The sequence below is a fragment of the Sinohyriopsis cumingii genome, chromosome 11 (genome assembly GCF_028554795.1).
Source record: "Sinohyriopsis cumingii isolate HCF-2022 chromosome 11, ASM2855479v2, whole genome shotgun sequence".
Taxonomy (NCBI): domain Eukaryota; kingdom Metazoa; phylum Mollusca; class Bivalvia; order Unionida; family Unionidae; genus Sinohyriopsis; species Sinohyriopsis cumingii.
The window spans coordinates 109,416,073-109,422,848 of NC_142971.1; positions in this window are offsets into that span (position 1 = coordinate 109,416,073).

Here is a 6,776-nt window from a genome sequence, read left to right on the forward strand (position 1 = left end):
ATTTAACCAATCACAACACAATAATAACCGGACACATCTCGGTCTTTGCGCTTGTGATAAAAGCTAGAGTTATCCCAACTAAATAAACCAAATATAAGGGTTACATCCCTTTACAATGTAGCTGTTTAGAGATGGTGCGGTTTCATGTTGATATCGAGGTATCAATTGTATTTTCCATAGACGTTTGATCAAATAAATATACTCTATATGCTACCTCGGCACGAATGTCACACTGTCATGGAGAGCAATATTAGATTGCTAATTTGACAAGGACTGAACCAGGTACTCCATTACATGAGAGATAACTCTGCTGGAATTAGACAGAAAATAAGTTAACCAGTCACATCAAATGTATTTTCAGTGATGTGTATCGCATTTTTATAAATAATTGAAAATACAACATATGATCTTAGATGTGAATTAGCATAATCTCACATGTTGCCAAGAGATTCAACCTTTTTAAGCTTGAGAGAAACTGCAACCCTTACATAATGGCTACATCAATTACAGCTAGGTCCTTTTTTATTTTCCTTTTTTTTTGTAACTGAAAACGATGTCCTTTACGTTAGCAGGGGTCAGGAAAACTTTTCTGTAGCTGAAAACGATGTCATTTGACGTTAGCAGGGCTCAGGAAAACCACGCATCATCTCGCCTGACTGTGTTAAAATTAGACGAAATAAGTATGGGTCTTTGTTGTTGTTGTTGTAGGGTTTAACGCCATTTTTCAGCACACGATGGGCTATATATGGCGGCCATTATTAATGGTGGAGGAAGAACCACCGACCCACGAGAAGCTACTGGCAAGCTTTTTCACATACCCACATTGGCTGAATCCGAGACTCGAACCCACGCAGACAGAGGTGAGATGGCAGTGATCCGTAACGGAGAGCGCTTTAGACCACTCGGCCACTCGGGGCCCCAGTATGGGTCTATTTTCTAACATTATCAAACGTCAAACGTCAAGTTTAAAATTTCTTGACATCTGGCGTCCAATTATAAATAACCTTTGCCTAATTTGCCTACTTGTTCTCAGTGTAACATGTTGCAAAGAAATCGACTTCGTTTTATTGTACATTTACTCGATGTAAGCTTGAAACTAAATGGATGAATATTATTAACATATTATATTGCAGATTGACGCCTAGACAAGGAATATTTTATTGGCATTATAAAATAATATTTTCATGGTTTTGACCCATTTTATTATCAAGCTTCTATATGATTATTTTCTTGTATGGTAAAAACTTACGGAAAGCAATAGAGAAGTGTTATATGTTGAGAATAATTAGGTAAGAGACGAGTAACTATTGTAACTCACTCCTTTCATAGGACCGCTCCGGTGGCCTACTGGTTAGAGCGTCCGCCTCGGAAGCGGGAGGTCGTGGGTTCGAACCCCGGCCGAGTCATACCAAAGACTTACAAAAATGATGCTAATAGTTGCCTTGCTTGGCGCTCAGCATGAAGAGTTTAGTGTTAGGACTGGTCGGCCTAGTGTCAGGATAATGTGATAACTACGATGTCGTAGCCTCAACTTGATTTGTTGTGGTTGAGGTCCATGAGGTAGGAGTAGTGGGTACTAATATTAGTACTAGATAATATGATAGTCCTACTAGCTTCGATGTCGTAGCCTCATTTTGATTTGTTGTGGTTGAGGTCCACGAGGTAGGAGTAAGGGTACTAATATTAGTACTAATAGTCCTACATGTAAGATCTTGACGCTTATATTTATGTTTTGGGCGTCAGGGTCTTACGGCCTAACTAACAGCTCTGTGTAGTGTGTTTTGATGTCGACTGACATCGTAACGAAAGTCAAATTTTCAGGAATATCTCACACAACTGGCCACTAAAATAATGGCGCTTTTCTACAAAGTAAAGTCATAATGTTTTAGTCATAAATTACTTACTCTGGTATCTTTTCTGTAATAAATTCAAATTCTCACAAAACAAATGGGCCTGTTTTTAAGTTTCGTTGGCCTACATTTCAGTTGACTGGAAAGCGATGAAAGCCGAGAATGCCAAAATCGGGTTCAGTTGAAAAATTGTTCTTTAACGAAACAAATAAAAATATATTATGCCTATTGGAACTGTAAAACAATGTTTCATTTCGTTCAAGAAACATATCCGCACATGAGCCGAATTAAGCATACTTCGGCATACTTCGACTACCGTTGCATTGCAACAAATTCAAATGTATGTCAAAGGAACATGAACATGCATCTATTTGCTAGTGTCATATTTTCATTTCGCCAGGATAAGGACAGCACGGTAAGTATATTAATTACACATAAATTAGTAGAAGAGTGTCGATATATGCTGCCAAACGTGTGAGATATTCCTTAAACTTAGACTACTCGTTGCGATGGCAACGACATCGGAACACGCTATACAAGGCCATTATTTGGATGGTAAGACATAGCACTAAAGCAAAACCAACAGGTGCTATGTCTTACATTCTAGGACTAGATAATGTGGCTGCGTGGGACCAAAGGTGCTCGACGCGAGCTTGATGTTGAGAAAAAAAAAGCTGAAGGGAAAAAAAAATCATACAGAGTGACAAAACTACCTTAGATTATCCCCATGCCCGTTCTGACATAGGACCCTCTCTATCATAATATATAAGAGAGAAGGTACGGAACATCCAAATACTTCGTTCCACCCATGACCCTCTATTTCCTTCTGCTATTTCCGTCTTTAAATGTACACGACCATACTGTATGGCTTGTTTTACTCCGGAGATATGTTTCTATTCATCAAGCCATCATTAACTTTCCTGCGTTGTACCAAACTGAAGTTACGGGCTTTGTCGGTTTGCCATCCAAGAGGGTGAGGACTACTTTGTTTCAACACCAGATTTTGGGCTCGCACTAACTCACTGCTCGATTTGGAAGTCAATCGTACGACCCAGGCAAATTTGCAAAAGACGTCGATGACACAAATCAAATATTTGTAGCCATTATTCTAGGTGACCAAATGAAAGACATCGGTTAAATCTGCTTGCCTTTGATGATCGATGCCCTCCAATCGGGTGCGACGTTTGGAAAATTTTCGTCGAATGGGTTTGTGTAAAGTGTACGTGACTTGTTCTTGTAACTATCGTTGCACATGAGTTAACGTAGACTTTTCAGATGGGTTTGGGCAGCACAATACATTTTCTGAACTGCTTCGTAACCTGCATGATGGGCTGGATCGTCGTAAATGCTGGCTAACACATTTTCCATTTTTAATAAGTCACTCACTCTTCGCTGATGCTACTTTGGATGGGACGAAATGGTGGTTTGGAAACGGCTTTACGTGTCCGATGTGCCACTGGAATAGAAGTCGAGGGTAGTGGTGGCAGTGGTGGTGGTGGTAATGGGATGACTTTGGTCTTCTTTTCTTTTTTCACTCCTGTCTTGCCTTCATTCTTTTTGTTTTCTGTCGTGGGAGGAGTGGGCATCATCTTTTTAACCCAAGCTTTAAGTTCTCCTCGTTGGGGAGTGGGGGAAGGGGACATCAATAATGCTGAAATCTTACTAGGAATGGGAGCTGCGGATGCTGTTTGAAATACTTCTCGTAGCTCTTATTCCTCAGGCTTTCGTTGCACTGCGTCTGTCTTGACCACTAAGGTAGCGGTGGTGGTGATAATGGTGATGGACTTTTCACCAGAGTCTTAAAACTTTCAGAGTTGGCAGAGCTGTTTCGTCTAAAGCTCTCTGGTGAAAGAGGTTCAGCCATTGCAACAGTTGACCGTACCTTTGCGATGTTTCTGTTTTGGAGAAAGTGTTGCGATCCATCAACAATTGAAGTTCGTGTTGTGACTGGGACATCTCGGTCAAATGAGGATTGGGAGGCAAATGCGAGGTCGGTTGGTCTTGCCAACGATGGAATTCCATCCATCGTTTGTAAGGCACCAGAGCCAGTTTTTTTCCTTCCATCGCATTTCAATGGTCACGTCTGAGATCTTTTGACCCCAGAGATCCATTTCATCTTCTTGGTCCTTTTTTATCTTGCTTCCATGATTCTTCCAAGCATTGTTCCCAATACTCCTTTCAGCAAAGGTCCTGACAACATTGGCGAAATCCCTCCGCGTTGTAGCAACATATTCTTCGTTTGCCAGTTGAGTAATTTCTTTTAGACCATTTGGCCAAGAACGTGACGCTGCTCGGCTAAGTATTCTTTCTGATGAGGAGACAAAGGTATCGTGCCTTTCAAGACGTTCAGGCAACATTCACACACGGTATCGACGACGTCTTTGAAGGCTGTTTGAATGAGTTGTTTTCGCATAGGTGAGGGAGCTTCGGACAGGACAAACAACATGTACTAATATTTTGCTAAACGAGGAGGAAATCCTTTCCTGTTCTTTCCTTTTTTAGCCAGAGAGTGGTGTGCACTTCTTTTAAGGGACATCTTTGGGCGTTTAGGATTACAAAAACATTTATCCCCATCCTTTACGGCAGGACCTTTTATATACTGGAATGTGTCACCATTGATAGTCTTTACGTCGTATCAACTTGATGACAGGCATCATACGTTTTGGAGGGGTTCTCAACGAACTAAATCAGGACAGTTCTTGCTGGGACAAATTCAATAAACCCTGTAACTTGCTTTTCTCTCTTGGACTTTGATTTTTGGGGCAGGTAATTTGTGAGCAGCTGCCACTGCAGCTAAAGAGGAGGATGGTGTTAATGCTGAAGGAGAAGTTCTTGGAGACGCGGGATTACATTGTTTCATCAAATGAGGAAGAACGCGTGCAAAATTGGGTTGGCTGGGATCACAAGCAACGGAGAAGTGGAATATGAGGCTTCTGGAGATGCGACACCGTGGCTGTAGGTCATGGCCTCTTGCGGGAAGGAGCTATTTTCTGGGAGCTTCTCGGGGGGGGGGGGGGGGCGGGCTTTTTCTTTTTCTGTAGGCTTTTGCTTTTCTGTTGCTGTGACCTGGTCTTAACACCAGTGCGGTCACCGTCGCTGCAGGTCGTGGTTTCCGATTGTAAGGTTGTGTCCTGACCGAAGTGTCTCTCCTGCGGGTAGAAGCTGTTTACTGGGGGCTTTTATTTTTCTGGGGACTTTTCTTTTTCTCTCTCTGTGTGCTTTTCCAGTTTTGGGCTGTGATCTGGTCTTGACAAAGCTGCTCTTTTTCTTCTTTTGGGTTCGTTTGGCTTTTTTGGGGAGTAGCTGTTTTCTTGGAGAGAACTTTGGGGGCATTGGGATCCCATTTCAAGAGGGAACGAATGATTACACTCTCTAGAGAACCGCTACCTCCACGTTTCAAAATGATTTGCTTTTTGGTTTGAGTATCGATGAGGAGATTGGCCAGTTGTGTCAAGGCTACGTTGTTTCTGTCAAAAAAGCGTTTGGTTTGATGTGGAATGTGAATGATGCCTTGCAGTATTGACGTGCTGTCACCGTAAACCATCGTAAGACTTCTTTGAGACTGGCTTCTAAGATACGAGCACGTATTTGTTGATTTTTGTCATTGTTGCGACTGATGCCGTACAACGCACGAATCAGTTTGACGGGAAGATGAGAATGGTGGGACGTCATGTTGACACTGTGTGAGACAGACCCAAAGTGTCCGAGGATTTTATAGATTATTTTGTTGTTGTTAAGTCGACGACGGGGACGTGTACACGGCAGGTCCTCCGTCTTGGCACCAGTGGCGAAACAAATGGGTACGAAATCGCAAATAATCGGGGGTAGTAGTTTTTAAATCCACGAGTAAATAGTCGTGTAGTGTTTGAGTGGCATCGTCGTACGCATGAGTCAACCAAGACGTTTCTAAGTGTTTGGCTAAGACATGCACTTGCCACTTATCTCTAGAGCTTTTAAACAAGACCACGTAATGAGCATTGAGACTGATGGTGCGATGGGCTTTATTTTGTAGAAACAAAAGTTGGGTGATGTAAATGAAACTGGCATTACGACGATGTCCTTTCCGCGTAAACCACGGTTTTACTTCTTCGTCTTCTCCTAACATGTCGAAGATGGCTGACCAGATGGGTTTGACTGGGGTCAGACAAGATCCCTTCGTCTTCCCCTGGAATATCTTCCACAAATACGATGGATACTCCTCGGGTTTTTCGCAAGAGACTGTACGCCGATTGCCACTCTTTGTAACGCCCCACGATTCGTTGAGATGGACGATCGATCAAATGATGTTTATATTCGATCAAACGTTTGACAAATTTGGTTTCGCCTGAACCGCTAGGTCCAGCAATTAACTGTTAAAGGGATGACGAAGATACAAGGCCTCCAAACTAGCACGATCTAAGTGTTCGTCGATGACTTGGAAAGTGAGGAAGAGTGAGCAGAGACATCAGAGGTAGCCATAGTGCAGGGAAAGTCACTTTTGACACGAAGACAAACAAGGCAAGAGGTTTTATATTTTTAAGGACACTTTTATTTCAACAAATGTTTAAAATGGAACAACACGAAATACAAAAATTCATAAAAGCCAAATGGTTAAGTCCAGAGATAAATTACACATCAAAACGATCAAAGCGGAATATGCACAAGTGACTGTACAACATGTTTTTGGTAACAAAGGTGTCCTAGGGACAGAGTATAATGTTCTTACAGTCTCTTAGTGTCCTCCCATAACCAGTCTTCGTTTACTTTGGAAAAGACCATAGTTTAAAAATGGAGAAATGATCCTGAGTTTGCGTTTCACTTTTATTTTGACCAACTCTTGGTTAATGCGTTCTCTCAACTCCACAGGCAAACCATAAATCTTCTATTGTAAAGTACCGATCCAGAGATTTCTAAGGTTGTCCCACTAAAGGTAGGTAGTGACAATGC